This window comes from Notolepis coatsorum, assembly GCF_963971535.1.
Source record: "Notolepis coatsorum genome assembly, chromosome: 7".
Taxonomy (NCBI): domain Eukaryota; kingdom Metazoa; phylum Chordata; class Actinopteri; order Aulopiformes; family Paralepididae; genus Notolepis; species Notolepis coatsorum.
The window spans coordinates 41,637,360-41,657,359 of NC_140171.1; the positions used below are offsets into that span (position 1 = coordinate 41,637,360).

The 20,000-nt window shown below is 43.8% G+C and overlaps 1 pseudogene across 1 annotated transcript in view; it reads right to left on the reverse strand.

Moving 5' to 3' along the window:
- LOC311231632 (adhesion G protein-coupled receptor L3-like) overlaps window positions 1-20,000 on the reverse strand; it is a 209,398-nt pseudogene that overhangs the window by 173,131 nt on the left and 16,267 nt on the right. Inside the window, exon 2 of the transcript XR_014621060.1 lies at window positions 14,877-15,090. The product of XR_014621060.1 is annotated as an adhesion G protein-coupled receptor L3-like (transcript). The remainder of the gene's footprint in view (window positions 1-14,876; window positions 15,091-20,000) is intronic.

A 20,000-nucleotide genomic window follows, 5' to 3' on the forward strand; every position in this document is an offset into this window, starting at 1 on the left:
ATAAGAACTATAGTTGACAGCATACACACACATTTTTGTATATTTTCTTTAAGGGAACATTCAATTGCCTGTTTATAATAAAACATTGACTATTAAATAACTTTTACATTTTCTCCAAACCTGCACCAGGTTACAGGACCTTCTCCCACTCTCACTCAAACAAATCTCAAACGAATGCTCCAGGTTATTGTATCAAAACATTGGGATGTTTCATTAATTTTCAATATATACATAAACATAGCCAATACTAGTTTTCTAACCATGTGTATGGCATCTGTGGTGCCTCAAGCCTGGCCAGTTCAAGAGATTAGTCTCGCCCCAATGACTTTGATTAAGATAGACCCATTCTGCCATGCTGCCCTTTTCTGCACGCACTATTTACTGGACTAATCAAGGCGAAAATGGTTCTATTAGCTCCTGGAGACGTTTATGTTGAAGAGCCACAATTGTAGTTTTATTTTACCTTGCAATCTAAAAAACTGTCATTGCAGCTACATCCAACAGTTAATTTTGTGAGATAGTTAGCTAAAAAGCTAATGTTTAGTGAGTCGAGAGACACAGCTCAGTTGACAGACAGGGATGGCAGTGGGAGAGAGACTGACTGGTCGCTAAACCTTCAACAAATTCTGCTTATAGCTGCCTGTTTCTGTATTACACATTGTAACACACTGTATACACGGTGAGGAAGTACATTGCAGTACACGACTAGAGATTCCCTCTAGATTGAGTCTGGCCTCCAGCTCTGCTAATTGGAGTTTAGTCTGGGCTAGCCTCTGGGCAGTGTTTGTGTGTGTGTGTGTGTGTGTGTGTGTGTGTGTGTGTGTGTGTGTGTGTGTGTGTGTGTGTGTGTGTGTGTGTGTGTGTGTGTGTGTGTGTGTGTGTGTGTGTGTGTGTGTGTGTGTGTGTGTGTGTGTGTGTGTGTGTGTGTGTGTGTGTGTGTGTGTGTGTGTGTGTGTGTGTGTGTGTGTGTGTGTGTGTGTGTGTGTGTGTGTGTGTGTGTGTGTGTGTGTGTGTGTGTGTGTGTGTGTGTGTGTGTGTGTGTGTGTGTGTGTGTGTGTGTGTGTGTGTGTGTGTGTGTGTGTGTGTGTAAGTGAATGGATGAATTATAGATGGCGAGGGCTGTAGGAGATGGCCACACACATTGCAGTTGGATTGGCAGGTAGATGTGCCAGGCTAAAAACAGCCAGAACACCTCAACAAGATGAACAACTGCTTATGATTATTGTTGTCATGAATATAGTTTTTTTCAATAAATATTCATAATTATTTAAGTTACACACACACACACACACACACACACACACACACACACACACACACACACACACACACACACACACACACACACACACACACACACACACACACACACACACACACACACACACACACACACACACACACACACACACACACACACACACACACACACACTGTAACATTCTGCCTCTGTTTTACCATGGACTGCCTCTGTTTTACATATATCCCCCTGTTATCTCTCTATCTCTCTCTGTTATTTTTGTTATATCTTGCTATGCTCCTTCTCTGATATTTCTCTCCCCTTCTTTCTCTCTCTCTCCCCCCATCTCTCTCTCTCTCTCTCTCTCTCTCTCTCTCTCTCTCTCTCTCTCTCTCTCTCTCTCTCTCTCTCTCTCTCTCTCTCTCTCTCTCTATTTCTCTCTTTCCAATTATGGGTGCCAGATCTGGTTTGGTGTTTAGTTTAGTAATCTATTATGTTTATATTGTCTATGTCTAGTCTTCATGTATTATGTTTATCTTGGCGGCTAAGTGGCGCAGTGGGCAAGGCGCTCGCCACTAACACAGGAGATGCTGGGTTTGAGCCCAGCTCTCTGCGTTGCTACCGGCTTGGCTGGTCGTTCATACTAACACAATTGGCAGTGTTAGGGGTTGGAAAGCCGGTGGGTGGGAATTGGACGTTGTGGACAGCGACTCCTACAGGTCGGTTGGTGCGCCTGTACAGCAGAATCAGGAAGTATCGGGGGCTGTGTGAGCCTCCCACGCGTTACTCCTCGCTAGATTGCGCTGTTCAGGTGAAAAGATGCGACAGCTGCCTCCTCGTGTACCGGAGGGGACACGTGATGCAAGGCTTGGTCCTCACTGCAGCCGACCAGTGGGAGGCATAGTCTAGCAACGTTCGAGACAGGGGAGGAGATAATTGAAGGGAGAATTGGAGAGGCGAAATTGGGATGGGAGAAAAATAAGGAGAAAAAGTGGATACAAAAATATGTATTATGTTTATCTTGTCTAGGTCTAGTCTTCATGTATTATGTTTATCTTGTCTAGGTTTAGTCTTCATGTATTATGTTTATCTTCTCTAGGTCTAGTCTTCATGTATTATGTTTATCTTCTCTAGGTCTAGTCTCCTTGTATTATTATGTTTAATCTGTAGTTCCTCTGCTAGTCTGTTTCCCCTCCCAGGTCTCTCCAGTTGTAATCTATCCCAGGTCTCAGTTGTAATTTATCTCATGTATCAGTTGTAATCTAGCTCGGGTCTCAGTTGTAATCTAGCTCAGGTCTCTCCAGTTGTAATCTATATCAATTGTAATCTATCTCAGGTCTCAATTTTAATGTAGCTCAGGTCTCAGTTGTAATCTAGCTCAGGTCTCTCCAGTTGTAATCTATATCAGGTATCAATTGTAATCTATCTCAGGTCTCAGTTGTAATCTATCTCAGGTCTCTCCGGTTGTAATCTATCTCAGGTCTCAGTTTTAATCTAGCTCAGGTCTCTCCAGTTGTAATCTATATCAGGTATCAATTGTAATCTATCTCAGGTCTCAGTTGTAATCTATCTCAGGTCTCTCCGGTTGTAATCTATCTCAGGTCTCAGTTGTAATCTATCTCAGGTCTCAGTTGTAATCTATCTCAGGTGTTTCTCGTCTATCATCTTAAACTGTGTCCTTGTGTTTGCTCCCCCTGTTCTTGTCTTTGCTTGTCCACTGTCTACTGTTGCCACTGTTTTGCTGTTTCCTGTTTGGTGTCAGATGTTTTGATATCAACGTTACTTTATTTCTAGTGTTTGGCACCTTTTCCTCTGAGAAACCTCTCCAGCGTTGTCTCTCTACTTTGTTTGCACTTTGGATTTAGGATTTTCGCTGTTTCAATACACACCTTGGTAACTTCTCCTGCAATTTTTTGTATTCATTATTATTGGTTGCAATTGTAAAGTCATAAAATACAGTTACAGTATATCCAGTTGGCCAATCATATGGTTCACTGCAGCTCAACAGTGAATGAATGGACAGGAGGTGTCTATGAATTCTTCATTAGAAGATTGAAGATTGTCTGCAATGGGTCCAACACCATGCTCTGGAAGGCTATTCCATATTCCATACATGGACAGCAGTGTGTAGGAAGCTCCTGTCCAAGGAGCATGTTCTGGAGGCTGGGAGGTTGAGAGCATGGTCTGGTGTGGCTGTGCGTATGCGGGTAGTACGGCGTCTTGATGTGTGGTGGAGGGAGCACTCCATGGCATGGTGGAGGTGATGCATTTTGTACAGAACTGTAGCAGCGGTAACCTGTCATCTGTGGCTAAGTCTGGGCATGGAACGTTTTGTACAGGCAGTGTCCTGGGGTCCTGCTGTACCTTCAGCAATTGCAACAGAGAGAGAGAGGGCCAGTCCATGGCCTGGAAGGAGGGGGAAAATGTCACACACACACACACACACACACACACATACACACACACACACACACACACACACACACACACACACACACACACACACACACACACACACACACACACACACACACACACACGCAGCAACCTGAGTGATATAGTCTTGTATGTGTTGGACAGGCGTGGAAGAATGGGGACAATGTCACACACGCATGCACGCACGCACCACACACACACACACACACACACACACACACACACACACACACACACACACACACACACACACACACACACACACACACACACACACACACACACACACACACACACACACACACACACACACACACACACACACACACACACACACACACACACACACACACACACACACACACACACACACACACACACACACACACACACACACACACACACACACACACACACACACACACACACACACACACACACACACACACACACACACACACACACACACACACACACACACACACACACACACACACACACACACACACACACACACACACACACACACACACACACACACACACACACCACTGCCACACATCTCTCTCAGCTCCACAAGCGGATGGTTTTGATTCATGGACTGTTGTCTGGAAATACTTCACATTTGAGGACAAAAGAACAAGGAAAGGCAAAGGATACCAGTGAGCCCATGCTGTATGCAATGCTACAGAGCAGTGCCGACCAAGGGGGCTAATGCAACACATTTAGCAATGCACCTGAAAGACTGACACGCCGACCTCTATAAAGACTGTTGAGAGGTTGGTGACAGCTCCCATTTCAACATCCAATTTTCTCTGCCCTCTGTAATGTGTGTGTTTTCTCCCCTGTGGTATGAATATTAATATTTGTGATAGAGAGACAAATTGATGGGGGGGGGGGGGGGGTAGAGAGAATCCGAGAGAGAATCAGAGAGAGTGGGATAGAGAGATAGAGGAATGGAGAGGGAACAAGAGATGTGATCTTTATAAAACTGAGAAAATACTGTACTGTAGTAATGAAGCTATTTAATTGATATTTAAGGAGCTTTCACACCGATATGTCAGTAGACTTGGTGTGATCCAGGGCTGAAGTTGCAAAATTGTTGTATTTTTTATTTGGCTCGTTGGCTTTCACACTGCACTTTGTCAAGCTAACATTGTAAACAAATGTCACATGGTACTAATGGGCACTCGTCTATTAGACAGAATATCCGGGTCAAAGTCATCTATTGGACAGAATATCCGGGTGAAAGTAGTCTATTGGACAGAATATCTGGGTGAAACTTGTCTATTGGACAAAATATCGGGATGACAGTCATCAATTGGACAGAATATCCGGGTGAAAGTCGTCTATTGGACAGGATATCCGGGTGAAAGTCGTCGACACTTCCTAGTCACAACTGAACTAAACGAGCCAGGTGGGAAAGCACCCTTAGATGATTTAAGTATGTAAAAGTAGTCACTACACATTCCCACTATACAGAGAATGTCTCACTGTTTTTCCCCCATGATATTATTGTACTGCTATTATTTTCTAATTAGCTGTCATCAACAGCCTTGCATGAAATAAACAATAAATTGAATGCCTAGCTTAACCGGCCTTCAGATGATACACAATGTTCTCTTGGCTCACCGCGAGGTTGGGCGCAGGTATTTCCCTTGATCGTCATCATGGAGGTCATTCATTTTATAAACAACAACAAAATCCCTGCAAAGATCGTGATCAACCTTTATGTGGTTCACTCCAAAACAAATAGATGATTATTTCTCAAATATTAAGGTGATCCACTCTAGTTTGGACGGTTCCATTCGCTGACATCGCATAAAGCTGTATTTCATTGGTAGCGCTTTGTAAGGTCAGCGGCAACCAAGGTCAAAGTTGAAATAATTTGACCTTTGAGTGCAAGTGCTCTGTTGCAATTTCAAGCCGTGTGCTGCGCCAAGGCGCCTAGTTGGGTGCCGCTGCTCTCCCTATAGGAAAAGAAATGACTCAGCCAGCACAAAGAGATTTTGCCGGTGGCCATCTGTCGAGGCTTTTTATGTGACAAATTCAAGCCATTGGCATTGACATAGGTGCTGCTAGTTCAGTTCTGGCTGAAATGCAGTGACTTTCATCATAGTCGTACCATAGCATAACTACAAAACAGCGAAGATAATGCCAACTTGGGTTTAGGCAAAATAAATCAAGATATCATGACATCACTGCGATGTTGTTGAATTTTTTATTCATAGCTAGCTATTTACAAATAGCAGGGGTTAATTTGGGGAGGGGATTTATCTCTAGACCACAATCATTTCAGCCTCACACAGATAATATGTTGATACACCACACACCAAGCTGAGCAGATGGCATTGCAATGTTTTGGAGTCTCACGCGGGAGATCTTGTTTATATTATGCGTCAGGTGGGTCATATGAGGAGTCCACAATGCAACACAACCGACTAACCACCACAGAAGAAGAACTTCAGTTGCAGTTCTATGTTGCAATGGCTGAAGGTACAGCAGGACCCCCAGGAGACTGCCTGTACAAAACTCTCCATGCCCATTGCCCAGCCTTAGCCACAGATAACAGGTCACCGCTGCTACAGTGAACTGGCGCTGCTGTGATGGCTGCCTTTCTGATCGCTCCGACGAGACTGTGCTTTATTTTGTTAATTTTTATAGTATTAGGAGTTTTATTTGCACCAACTGTTGGTGCATTATATGTGTATGACCGTCAGTCAATCATTGACATTGGATTAAGAAAAACTTACCGTTTGGATTGCTCTCTGGATCGGATCGCTGAACAGCAGAAATGGCCCACCGAGATCGGACAAGAAAAAAAGCTGCCGCGAAGACGAGGAAAGAGAGCCGGGGTCCGTCCGGAACAGACTGAGGTCCAAACGACACAGAACCACATTGCCCAGCATATTGTTGGCCAATGTGCAATCGATAGGAAACAAATTGGACGACATCAGAGCAAGGATCCAATTCCAGAGGGACATTCGGGATTGTAACGTCCTCTGTTTCACAGAAACTTGGCTGAGTCCAGATGTCCCGAATCATGCAATAGAACCGGCAGACCATTTCTTCGTTCTACGAAAAGACCGGACGGCATTAGAGTCACTAAAGAAGAAAGGAGGCGGCATCGCCTTCATGATAAACAAGGAGTGGTGCGATTTAGGCAACACAAAGGAAATGTCTAACCACTGTTCCCCAGACCTGGAGTTTATCACGATAAAATGTCGACCCTTCTTCCTCCCAAGAGAGTTAACGTCCATCATCCTCATCGGAGTGTACATTCCACCACACGCGAACACTGAGGTCGCACTTTCAAAACTTCACGACGAGGTAAACAAACTCCAGGCAGCTAACGTTGACGCGGCCATTTTGGTCTTGGGGGATTTCAACAGCGCGCGTCTTAAAAAGGTGCTGCCGAATTTCTATCAGCATGTGACCTGTCCCACCAGAGGCGAGAACATATTAGACCATGTATACTCGCAATTTAAGAATGGGTACAAGTCACAGGCTCTTAGTCCATTCGGTAAAAGCGATCACGTTGCAATTTTTCTTTTGCCTAAGTACAAACAGTGTCTCAAGCGAACGCCGGTGGTCTCGCGAGAGGTTAAACGTTGGACCGTGACGTCAGTAGAGTCACTCCAAGCAGTGCTGGGAAGCACAGAATGGAGTGTACTCCGTGATAACACAGCCAATATTAACGAATACACCGAAACGGTGATTGACTATGTCTGTACTCAGGTAGAAGTAATAATCCCCACCACCAAAATTAATATCTACCCAAACCAAAAGCCCTGGGTAGACAAATCCGTCCGTGAGGCTCTGAAAGTGCGCACATCAGCATACAACACCGGGCTGGTGACAGGCAACATGGAAGAACACAAGATGGCAAGATACAACGTCAGGAGAGCAGTAATAGAGGCAAAACGGCGTTACAGGGATAAAGTTGAACTTCAGTTTGAACAGGCTGACTCTAGAGGCATGTGGCAGGGCCTCAGAACAATGACAGACTACAAAGGAACCCCCCTCAAACTGAACAGTGACATCTCCTTAGCAAATGATCTCAACTCCTTCTATGCGAGGTTTGAGGCTGTGAATAACAACACCAGCCTACAAACCACGGCAATGGGGGGGGGGGGGTCTGCTGATGGAGACTCAGTGTTCAGGGTAACAGAGCATGAGGTGAGACGGATCTTTAAAAAAGTGGATATCAGGAAGGCAGCAGGACCGGACGGCATCCCCGGCCGCGTCCTAAAAGTCTGTGCCGACCAACTGGCCCCGGTATTCACTGACATCTTCAACCTGTCCTTGGAACAGGCCGTCATCCCCACCTGTCTGAAGAAGTCCACCATCATCCCTGTACCCAAAAAATCTACGCCCGCTTGCCTCAACGACTACCGCCCTGTAGCCCTCACCTCCATAGCCATGAAGTGCTTTGAGAAGCTAGTGAAGGGCTACATCTGTTCCTCCCTCCCCATCAACCTGGACCCTCTGCAATTTGCATATCGCCCCAACAGGTCCACGGAGGACGCCATAGCCCATGTGCTGCACACAGCAGCATCACATCTGGACAAGAGGAAGGGGAACTATGTGAGAATGCTGTTCATCGACTACAGCTCAGCATTCAATACCATAGTCCCCTCCAAACTCATAGCCAAGCTCAGGGACCTGGGCTTGAACTATGACCTGTGCCAGTGGGTCCTGGACTTCCTGACGGGCAGACCCCAGGTGGTAAGAGCCGGCAACTGCACCTCCTCATCCATCACGCTCAACATAGGGGCCCCCCAGGGCTGTGTTCTGAGCCCCCTCCTCTACTCCCTGTACACACATGACTGCGTAGCACAGCGGAACAACAACACCATCATCAAATTTGCTGATGACACAGTAGTGGTGGGCCTGATCTCTGCCAACGACGAAAGGGCCTACCTGGAAGAGGTAGAGAACCTGTCACAGTGGTGTCAGGAGAACTGCCTCTCCCTGAACGTCAGCAAAACAAAAGAGATGATTGTGGACTTCAGGAGGTCGGGGGTCAAGGACTACAGCCCCCTCAGCATCGACGGGGCACCAGTTGAGAGAGTGAACAGTTTCAAGTACCTCGGAGCCCACATATCCGAGGACTTGACATGGACCACACACATTGACAGTGTTGTGAAGAAGGCACGACAACGCCTCTACTTCCTCAGGCGCCTAAGGAAGTTCCAAGTCAGTCAGAAGATCCTTAGGAACTTCTACTCATGTACAATAGAGAGCATCCTGACCGGCAACATCACCTCCTGGTTTGGGAATAGCACTGCACAAGACCGTAGCAGACTACAAAGAGTGACACGTTCAGCCGAACGCACAATTAGAGGGGGGCTTCCCACCCTCCAGAACATTTACAACAAGCGGTGCAAGGGGAAGGCTAAGAGAATTATTAAGGACTCGAGCCACCCGAACAACTGCCTCTTTGAACTGCTGCCGTCAGGCAAGCGATACCGGAGTCTTATGGCGAGCACAGAAAGACTCAGAAGGAGCTTCTATCCCCAGGCCATCAGGCTGCTAAACGAACAATAATCGCTAAACGAACAATAATCACTATGCAACAACCATCAAATGCACACAGCACACACACCCACACGCACACACACACTCACTCAAACAAACAACACACTGCAGCACCCACTCTCCACACTTTAGATCACACAAACACACTTACACTTTATATTTATTGATAAAGGATTTGCACTACAACTCGTACACCTACTGTGAATTGTACCTAAACTGCACCTTGTCCATTTATGCCTTGCACTATATAGTATTGTATATTAGTACACTGCACAGTATTGTATATTGTATGGTAACTACGTCTACGAACATTGTACATATGTCTAAACTGAACACTGTGACCTCTTTTTTTTCTTCTAATTTTTACTATGTTTTTATTTCATACTTATCTTGTCATGCACAGTCTCTGGAGCGCAACAGTAAGAAGCATTTTGTACAAAAGTATTCTGTACTTCTGTATGACAACTATTAAAGAAACTTGAAACTTGAAACAGTCCGGTACAAAATGTTGACAGAATTGGCTATGGGGCGACAATAATATAGTCATGAGGCATGGTTTCTACCTTGAGCCCTTAATCGCCGTGGTTTATTATTTGCATTGGTTCATAGTACAGCAGCACATGAGGTCTCCTCTCCGTGAGAGGTAGATGGGGAAGAGATAGAGGGGAAGGAGACATCTCCTTAAATACCCTCCACCTGGCGGTAGCATTAGCGGCTCTGCCTATGGCGCCCTCTAGTGGAAACAGTTATGCATAGTTAGACAGTTACTAGCAATCATATAACCTCTAACTTTAACACAAAATGCATCCCCTCCACTTTGCCATGGAGCGCTCCCTCCACCACACATCAAGACACCGTACTACCCGCCTACGCACAGCCACACCAGACCATGCTCTCAACCTCCCAGCCCCCAGAACGTGCTCCTTGGACAGGAGCTTCCTACACACTGGTGTCCATAGACCACCGCATAAAACAAGTCAACAAGTCATCATTTGAAATGTTATTCTATAAAAGCAGTCTTCTATTCTGACTTGAATCACTTGGATTGTGAAAAGATCATATTGATCGGCATGTTTGTATCAATGGATCTCCATTTGCGGCCTTTGTGAGTTCAACGTTGGTGACAACTTTCATAACGCCGTTTCTCCATTGTGAAGGTGACAAAAATAGCCTCGATATTGAACCTTTCCTTTTTGGCATATTATTTCCAAATCAAAATCTGTTTTGAAAATAAGGTGATATATTAAATATTTCAAAATACACTGATTCTGTAAAAAAATGTACCTTGTAAGGAGTTGTGGAGGTGTTTGGCCTCCAGCCAACAATGGAAAATAATTGTTCGTAAGTATCTTTGTAAAAAGTTCGTACTAACAAATTTACGGAAATCCTAAATCCAAAATCATCGCAGCTGGGTTCCCATGAATGAAAAACGTCACTCATTCTTAACACATTGAGTGCCACGCTATTCTCCCATCTTTGTACTTTGTAGTGTGCCAGTGCTGTAAAGTATAGGGAATTTCACTGTGCATTGCGGTGTTTGCAGGGCTATATCTATATTATATATTATAGCTATGGAATGAATGAATGAATGAATGAAAACTTTATTTAACAGATTGCAGAATGGGTACAATACAGTACGGCTCAATACATACAATTGTTAAGGGGATGCAGACCTGAGAAAGACGTTTGTCTTGTTTCCATCAGGGTCCCCCATTTTCAATTCATATAGACATATATGACATACATGACATACAGATAGTCAGTACTGCTACATCTATACATTTATGACATACCAGATTTGCAAATACAGTACTTTTTGTGATACAGAAGGAGTCAAGAAAAGGGAGTATATACATTTGACGTAGAAACTGTACATTGGAGGAGGTTGGGTGGGGGGGGTTGGGTACATTGGGATATTGACAACCATACTGGGTAATTTACATTGGAGGTGGTTGGGGGGGGGGGGGGGGGCGGGGGGCACACTGTATAAACAAGTAACACTGTACATTGAGGGGGGGGGGGAGGAGACACTGTACAAACAAACACAATTGTACATTGAACTATTGACAAAACCATACTAGGTAAATGACTGTACATTGGAGGGGGTTGGGTTAGGATATTTACAGGGGCCAGTGTTGAATTGCAGTCTCCCGTAGGTGTCCCTTGAGAGAGGTTTTGAAAGTGGGTAGTGATCCACATTCCTTTACAGCTTTGGGTAGGGCGTTCCACATTGATGTGGCATAATTGCGAAACGTGTTTAGTCCCTTATTTGAGCCGAATCTGGGTTTAACATGATTTGTGGAGCTCCCTCTGGTGTTGTGATCGTGGTATTCACTGACCTTTGGGAAGTATTTTGACATGTACATGGGTACCTTGGTCGTGTAGTGTATCTTGTAGACCAGGCCCATTGCAAGTTGTTGTACTCTGTCGTCTACTCTAAGCCATCCTAGGTTGTCAAAGTGGGCAGGGGTGAGGTGGGTTCTAGGAGTAAGGTCAAGCAGTAGTCTGACCAGTTTGTTTTGAGATGTTTGTAATTTTGTTTTTAGCGCCTTTGAGGTGCTTTGGTACCATGAGGTGCAAGCATAGTCGTAGTACCCCTGAATGAGTGCTCCTGCCAGAGTCTTCAGGGTGTTCTTGTTTACCAGAGAGGAGATCCGGTACAAGAATCGAGTTCGTTGGTTGACTTTTTTTATTACATTGGATGCCATTGTGTCACAGGAGAGATTAGCCTCTAGGATGGAACCCAGGTAGGTAATTTCATCTTTCCTTGTGACAATATTGTCACCCACTGTAACTGAGAAGCCGTCGGTCTTGCTGAGTTTGTTATTTGAACCGAAGAGAATGGACTCTGTTTTGCCCATGTGTAATGATAGTTTGTTATCAGCGAGCCATATGCAGATTCTGCCTAGTTCCGAGCTGAGGGTTTTTTCAACCTGTAACTTGTTCTTGTCAGAGACCAGCAGGGCTGAGTCGTCCGCAAACAGGAACAAGTTGCAGTCACAAGCTGACGACATGTCATTTGCATAAATTAGGAACAGTAGCGGTCCTAGTATGCTTCCTTGTGGAACACCACAGCTCACTGTGAGGGGGGGGGATAGAGTACCGTTTACCTCCACCATCTGTTCCCTCCCCTCAAGGTAGGATTGCATCCAGCTCACTGATAGACTATCAAAACCAATTGCTTTTAGCTTGTCAATCAGAATGGAGTGATTGACCGTGTCAAAGGCCTTTTGTAGGTCCAGCATGACCATGCCGCAGTATTTGCCTGCGTCCACCTCTTGTTTGATGTGGTCATTCAAATAGAGAAGGCATGTGTCAGTGGAGTGGGATGTTCTGAAGCCAGATTGGAATTCGTAGATTAGATTTTTTTCCGCTAGGTACTTTTCGACCTGTTCGTAGACTATTTTTTCCATGACTTTCGAGATGGAGGTGAGAATAGAAACAGGGCGGTAGTTGCCTGGGTCTAATTTGCTGCCCTTTTTGTGCAGAGGGGTCACCCTCGCAATTTTGAAGTCCTTGGGGACGTGTCCCTGTTTTATTGGAGACAATACTATGGCTCATTTGACATTAACAATCCATCCAACAATCCAACAATCGACTATTTCCAATTCAAAGGTATATAATAGGTATTATGTTTCATCATGAATGCATGAAAAGGTGGGCGATACTGCCACCTAGCAGGATGCGGCCAGTATTGCGCTTTTGGGATTTAAGAATGATTTCCTATGGTAACACCGAGGTCGGTGAAGATATAATGAATAAAAAAATCGAATAAAAGAAAAAACAACCAAAACCACGACTAAGAGGTTGGCAGTCGACTATGGCTCCTTTCGATCGATTAGTCGACTATTCGACTAATAGGGGTCAGCCCTAATTTTTAACGTGATTCACTGTGTATTAGTTAGATTACATGTTGCACATGTTATGACTTTGAACGTCTGCCATTTCCACAGCAAAAGGCACATACAATTAACAATACCTTGCGTTGATCATGAATATGCAAATCTACGAAATGTGATCGCTGACAACATCGACTAGGGCGACGAATCATGACAGCCCTAACAAGTACAATACAACATCCAACCAGTTAACAGGTCATTAAACTGGTTAAAGGCTTCATTTCGGATAAATCATGGTGATTGTGGTCACTTCGATTCTACAGACATCCTCGGAATTATGTAATTATAACAATAATAATATGACAATATTTGTATCATTAACAATTACGTTTTACATGTATATTCATGACTCAACAAACCATGTCCAAAAATAAATAAATAAGAAATAACTAAACCCAATTGCGCGGATGTAGCTATAGTGGAATAGACTGTATTAATATTCAATATACCGTCTTGTTCTCTATGATATTATTTGTTGTTGGTTTTATTTATTTCTTACATTGCTTGCACACATCTAAGAGCCAGTGGAGAAATGGCTTGGTGATGATGCATAAGGCAGATGCACTCAGCGCACACACACACATAATGAATCCGTTACTGTAAAAACACAGGCGCACAGGGCGGCTGGGTAGCGCAGTGGAGAATGCACTCGCCTACCACCGCAGAGACTCTGGGATCGAATCCAGCTGTCAGCGGTACCTCCGGCTTGGTCAGTCGTCCCTACTAACACAATTGGCAGTGTTAGCGGGTGGGAAGCCGGCGGGGTATGTGTCCTAGTGGTCGTTGTAAACTGCGGTTCCTACTGGTCGGTCGGGGCACCTGTTCAGCAGGGAGGGGATCGGGGGGAAATAGCATGAACCTCCGCACGTGTTACATTCCCCCAGTGAGAGTCCTCGCTGTCAGGTGAAAAGAAGCGGCTGGCGACTCCACATGTATCGGAGGAGGCATGTGGTAGTCCTACACCCTCCCTAGGCCAACAGTGGGGCAATGCGTGCAACGACCAGGAAGGGAATTGGCATAACGACTAAATTGGGATGGGAGCAAAAAAAAAGTGAGAACAAAAAAATAATATAAAAAAAAGTGAGAACAAAAAAATAATATAAAAAACACAGGCGCACACCGGCCTGCCTGACTTACAACAGCCTTTTTGTTACTTTTGTAAATCCTACGAACAAATTTACCAAACGAAGCCCTTCGAGAATGCCAAAGAAGTTTGTAAATCGAGTTACAAAGGAATTTCTTCGTAACTTTCTCGTATGTCCGTTCGAGAATGAGGACCAATGTTTGTGTGCACTGTAATCCAGGTTTGGTCACGTTGGGCCACATATTCTACAAACATTTCTCCATGGAGCACCTGCAGTGTAGCAATGTATGTTAAAGGAGTTAAATTGCTGCATATTGTCTTTGCACACACACGGACGCACGCACGCATGCACGCACGCACGCACACACACACACACACACACACACACACACATACACACATACACGCACACACACGCGCACACACACACACACACACACACACACACACACACACACACACACACACACACACACACACACACACACACACACACACACACACACACACACACACACACACACACACACACACACACACACACACACACACACACACACACACACACACACACACACACACACACACACACACACACACAGCAACCTGAGTGATATAGTCTTGTATGTGTTGGACAGGTTGCAAGAAGTGTTCATTTACGCACACACACACTGACCTGAGCGACATGATCTTGTAAGCATCAGGCAGGTAGCAGCGTGTGTTCTCCATCTGGGCGGGGTCCGAGTCACAGATCTTGTCGTCTGTGCGTCCATAGTTGGCGCTCTCGATCATGATGACGTCTGTCCCCGGGCAGCGCAGCTCGATGGGATAAGACTCACAGGACAACTCCCTGCGCACCACGGCCATGGGGATAGGGGCACGGGTGAGAACTGTAGGAGCAGAAAAACACACAAACACGCACATTGGTATACATTAGATCACTGTGGTGACAGTGGCTCGGGAGGTAGAGCAGTCGTCTGGTAATCTGGAGGTTCCCGGTTTGATTCCAGCTCCTCCCGGGCAGTGTGTTGAGGTGTCCTTGAGCAAGACACTTAACCACTAATTTATCCCGATGAGCAGGTTGGCACCTTCCATGAGTGAATGGGTAAAAATGTGAGGAACAAATTGTAAAGCGCTTTGGATAAAAGCACTATATACCATTTTATTTATTCCCCACACCAAAACAATAGCGTTACACAAGAGTTGTTAGGCTTGTATACTGTTACACTCAGGGAACCAAGCTTCCGAAACAATTTATACTACTATAGTGCTAAGTGCTATAAGATAGTACAGTAATAACTTCTATTAACATATCAGCCCACACTAGCTGAAATAGCGTGTTATTCGTATTGCGTGTTGAATGCATGATGCCTTTTCAATACACTTTAGACTTAGTCCACAAATTCATCAACTTCAGCGCACTCAGTCAACCAGCATATTAGTAGGCCTTAATTGACCTATCCCCTTTCATCTAAAGCAACAGTTTGTGTGGTGGAGCTTGAGATTACACAGGGTATTGCGATCACTCCTGTCTATGTGTCTGTGTACACCAGCCACAGGTCCTACAGTTCGGATAAAACTTGGATACAATGTTGCACATAGGTTAAAAGGAGGTGGTGGAACCGGATCAATCAATTATGCATGTGGACAGATCTTCATGATCAATATACATTTATTAACAAGACAGATTAATCAAATTAAATTAAAGGGATCAATTAGCCCAGCTGAGAGGAGTCTTCCCTCTGGCCATTGGAAGCACACTGCTGGGGAGGAGGGGGTTAACGTATGTTATACTCCTTGGTAAAGGGTGAGTAGTAGTGAGTGAGTGAGTGAGTGAGTGAGTGAGTGAGTGAGTGAGTGAGTGAGTGAGTGAGTGAGTGATGAGTGAGTGAGTGAGTGAGTGATGAGTGAGTGAGTGAGTGAGTGAGTGAGTGAGTGATGAGTGATGAGTGAGTGAGTGAGTGAGTGAGTGAGTGAGTGAGTGATGAGTGAGTGAGTGAGTAAGTGAGAGAGTGAGAGAGTGAGTGAGTGAGTGAGTGAGTGAGGGTGAGGAGTGATTGAGTGAGTGATGAGTGAGAGAGTGAGTGAGTAAGTGAGAGAGTGAGAGAGTGAGTGAGTGAGTGAGTGAGTGAGTGAGTGAGTGAGTGAGTGAGTGAGTGAGTGAGAGTGAGGAGTGAGTGAGTGAGTGAGTGAGTGAGTGAGTGAGTGAGTGATGAGTGATGAGTGATGAGTGAATGAGTGAGTGAGTGATGAGTGAGTGATGATTGAGTGAGTGATGAGTGAGTGAGTGATGAATGAGTGAGTGATGAGTGATGAGTGGGTGAGTGATGAGTGAGTGAGTGAGTGATGAGTGATGAGTGCTGAGTGATGAGATAGTGAGTGATGAGTGAGTGATGAGTGAGTGAGTGATGAGTGATGAGTGAGTGAGTGATGAGTGATGAGTGAGTGAGTGATGAGTGATGAGTGAGTGAGTGATGAGTGAGTGAGTGATGAGTGAGTGATGAGTGAGTGAGTGATGAGTGATGAGTGAGTGAGTGAGTGATGAGTGAGTGAGTGATGAGTGAGTGAGTGAGTGATGAGTGATGAGTGAGCACACAGTGATTCCCAGAGGGACAGCAGTAGATCGGAGGCCGAAGGTCTCTAGAGGCTTCCGTTAATGAAATGATTGATCTGGTTAAACAGACTATATGTTATTGTAATATGAACTACATAATATACTATAATAACACATTTCCGTTTGTTGGCAACGGTTGTTGGGTCATATCTTTATGAAATTAATGTGTTGATAAGATAAAAACTACCTACGTTTGTGAAAAGGGGCGTTGCTGCGGAACCAATCAAAACGCGTTACAACGTCAGGTGACTTGATTTCTCCCAATGACATTCTTCAAGCCCTGGAACCAGGAAGTAAATATTGCTACTCGTCTGTTCACAATACTGGATAGCTCTGCATTCGGTAAGCTCTCAATTCATTACTATTACTATTGAAATGCATTTTTACTTAACTTTACAGCATTATTCAAACGTGATAGGAAGTTATGAGTCATCAGCAGTTTATATGTTGTCCGTTTTGACGTCCGATTACACATTGGAAAATATTGTAGCCAGCTCACAAAGACTAACGTTACTAACGTTAGCATTTTAACTTTCTCAGATAGCAATCTAACATTACGATAGTGTAAATCAAACAACTCTAACCCAATACTAATAATAGTAACTTGTTTCACATTCTTGCTGTGTGTTACACTATGGTAATAGCGGTCTTTGTTGTTGCCTGTGACGTTAAAAATTTGACGTTGTCACAACCGTTACATGTACAAAATATACTGTCTCATAAATATACTCTTCCAATATATAAATATACATATAAATATATTGTTTTAGATGCTGTTGTCACTATGAATTACAAATGGGGGGCCCTGATGTAAACAAGACAAACGTCTTTCTCTGGTCTGCATCCCCTTAACAATTGTGTGTATTGAGCTGTACTGTACTGTACCCATTCTGCAATCTGTTAATAACGTTTTCAATCAATCAATCAATCAACATTTATAACACAATAACAAGTGTGAAAATAACATGTTATTTATTTTAACAGTAACATGTATTACAAAAACATATTCCCTGTTGTCCCAAATTACTGCTCCTTAATGATGATGATTCTTTAGCTTGGCAGGAAGTACTGCTGAGAAAAAAAATTGGCACTTTGATGGCAAGCTCCACATTCTCTGCCCTTTAATCACTGGAAACAGTTATTAGCTGATGTTGTAACAATGGAGCTTTCTACAGCTAGATTAAATGGTGCAAACTATCAAACAATAGATAGCTGGAACCAACAATGTGCATTGTATGCCTGTACCTGTGCCTTCCAAAAAAGAAATAAAATATATGAAAAAAAGAAGATACAGTGTTCTGACAGTCCAAACACAGACACATGTCTGTACATGGTAGGTTGTTTGATTTGCATGTGCATCGCCCCTTCATGCATTGTGTTTTTTTTGCAGGAGCAGTATACAAGTTCCAGGATTGCGACTGGGGCTCGAAGAAATCTCTGGACTGCTGATCACCACATGGGAACTGTATTGAGAGGCATAAGCACAGTGAAGCAATAGTCGGGTGTCTGCTTCCTCCTGTATTGAGAACAGTGTTTGTAGTGGTAACACCTCCACCCCTGTGCACTGCCATCAGGGACTTCAACTGTGGCGGGTGGATTTACTGATCCCTCGAGAAAGTGCATTAACTTGGCTTTATCAGTTTTCACCATAGAGCCATCCATGTTCGCTATGGCTGCAGGGAAGGGTCCCAGACTGTAGACTAACATTTCCCCGATGTCAATCTTCCTGACTGTTCCCACCACTATAAGCCTGGCGAAGAGGTCTCGGTCTGCTTTCAGGGCCATCTCCTTGCCTCTCACCTTGGTAACACTTGATGTTGTTGTGTCCTTGAAGGTTTTGAGTTTCATCTTTTTTACAGGAGCATGGAAGTCCACCTCATCTGTTAGGAGACGTTGTTTAAAGAAATCGCCAAATGCCTTCTCACTGTACTAGTTACACATTACACACATACAAATGACAATAACACTATGTAACAACCATCAAATGCACTCACAGCACACACATCCACACGCACACACTCACTTTAAACAAACAACTCACTGCAGCACCCACTTTAGAACACCTAAACACACTTTATATTTATTGGCAAAGAATATGCACTACAACCCATACCTCATTACACCTTACTGTAAATTGTACCTCATCCCATTTCTGCATTGTACTGTATAGTATATTGTATTGTAACTCAGTTACTTTTCTACTCTGCATTGTACATTGTATGTATATATTGAATACTTGTCTACGTACTTGACTTCTATTTTTATCTAGCACAATCTCTGGAGCAAAACAGAAAGAAGCATTTTATATAAAAGTATTCTGTACTTCTGTATGACAACTAATAAAGAAACTTGAACATCAAAAAATCAACATTCTGTTCTCTATGCCAGGCTAGATCTGACCTTGACTCATGTTACAGGATTAATACACACTTTATACACAAATTGCATATAGCATTCTCTTTGGTAGCATTCATTCTGTGTTTATTGTGTCATACTGGGGAATAATATTAATATGATGTCCTATTGGGGACATCATTTTAAATTCTGAGCAATTCAATCGTTTTTTTTATAGACGTCTGACATTGATTGAAAACGGTTAACAGATTGCAGAATGGGTACAATACAGTACAGCTCAATACACACAATTGTTAAGGGGATGCAGACCAGAGAGAGACCAACAAAGTGAGGTATGTAATACATTTCGAATCAAATTGTGGTCGGTTAGATCTAACGTTAATATCACGTTATCCATCTAATGGATAGCAAGCTCACCTGACGTCGGTATGGCTTGCGAAATACAATCTTATAGTAAGAAACAAAACACAAGTTGAACATAGTTTTGAACGTTTTATTACAATAGTATTTAGGTCGGACCGTCGGATAGATAGCGTTAATATCACGTTAACCATCTAAAGCTCATCTGTGACGTCGTTATGGTTAATACAGTGCGAAATACAATCTTATATAGTAACAAAACAATACACAAATTGAACATAGTTTTGAAAGTTTTATTACAATAGTATTTACTGTCTCATGTTGTGTATAATCAGCTAGCGTTCCAGTCAGATGCATTCTCCGTTGTTCATGTGTTGACAATTTTGGGGTCCCGAAATCCCGTTTCTGTATCCTGATTGGTTTATCAGCTAGAGGTGTCCAAAGATATGCATGAGAAAACATTTAATTTAA